The sequence below is a fragment of the Colobus angolensis genome, unplaced genomic scaffold (genome assembly GCF_000951035.1).
Source record: "Colobus angolensis palliatus isolate OR3802 unplaced genomic scaffold, Cang.pa_1.0 Scaffold31, whole genome shotgun sequence".
NCBI lineage: Eukaryota > Metazoa > Chordata > Mammalia > Primates > Cercopithecidae > Colobus > Colobus angolensis.
The window spans coordinates 7,278-7,719 of NW_012116377.1; positions in this window are offsets into that span (position 1 = coordinate 7,278).

The following is a 442-nucleotide window of genomic DNA, read 5'->3' on the forward strand; positions in this document are numbered from 1 at the left end:
GTCCAGCTAACATTTTTATTTTTAGTAGAGACGGGGTTTCGCCAGGTCGGCCAGGCTGGTTTTGAACTCCTGACCTCAGGTGATCCACCTGCCTCGGCCTCCCAAAGTGCTGGAATTACAGGCATGAGCCACCACACGTGGCCACAAGAAACATTTCATGTGTTTCTGGCAGTCTTTCAGCCACAGATTTCATCTTAAGTATTACAATGCTTGTGCCCTTTAATTAATTTTTCCTACATATTTTGATAGTTACATTGAGACCAGGCCCAGTGGCTCACACCTGTAATCCCTCCTCTTTGGGAGGCTGAGGTAAGCGGATCACAAGGTCAAGAAATTCAAGACCATCCTGGCCAATATGGTGAAACCCCGCCTCTTGAAAAACACAAAGAATTAGCTAGGCAAGGTCAAGCGCTGGCTCATGCCTGTAATCTCAGCCCGGTGG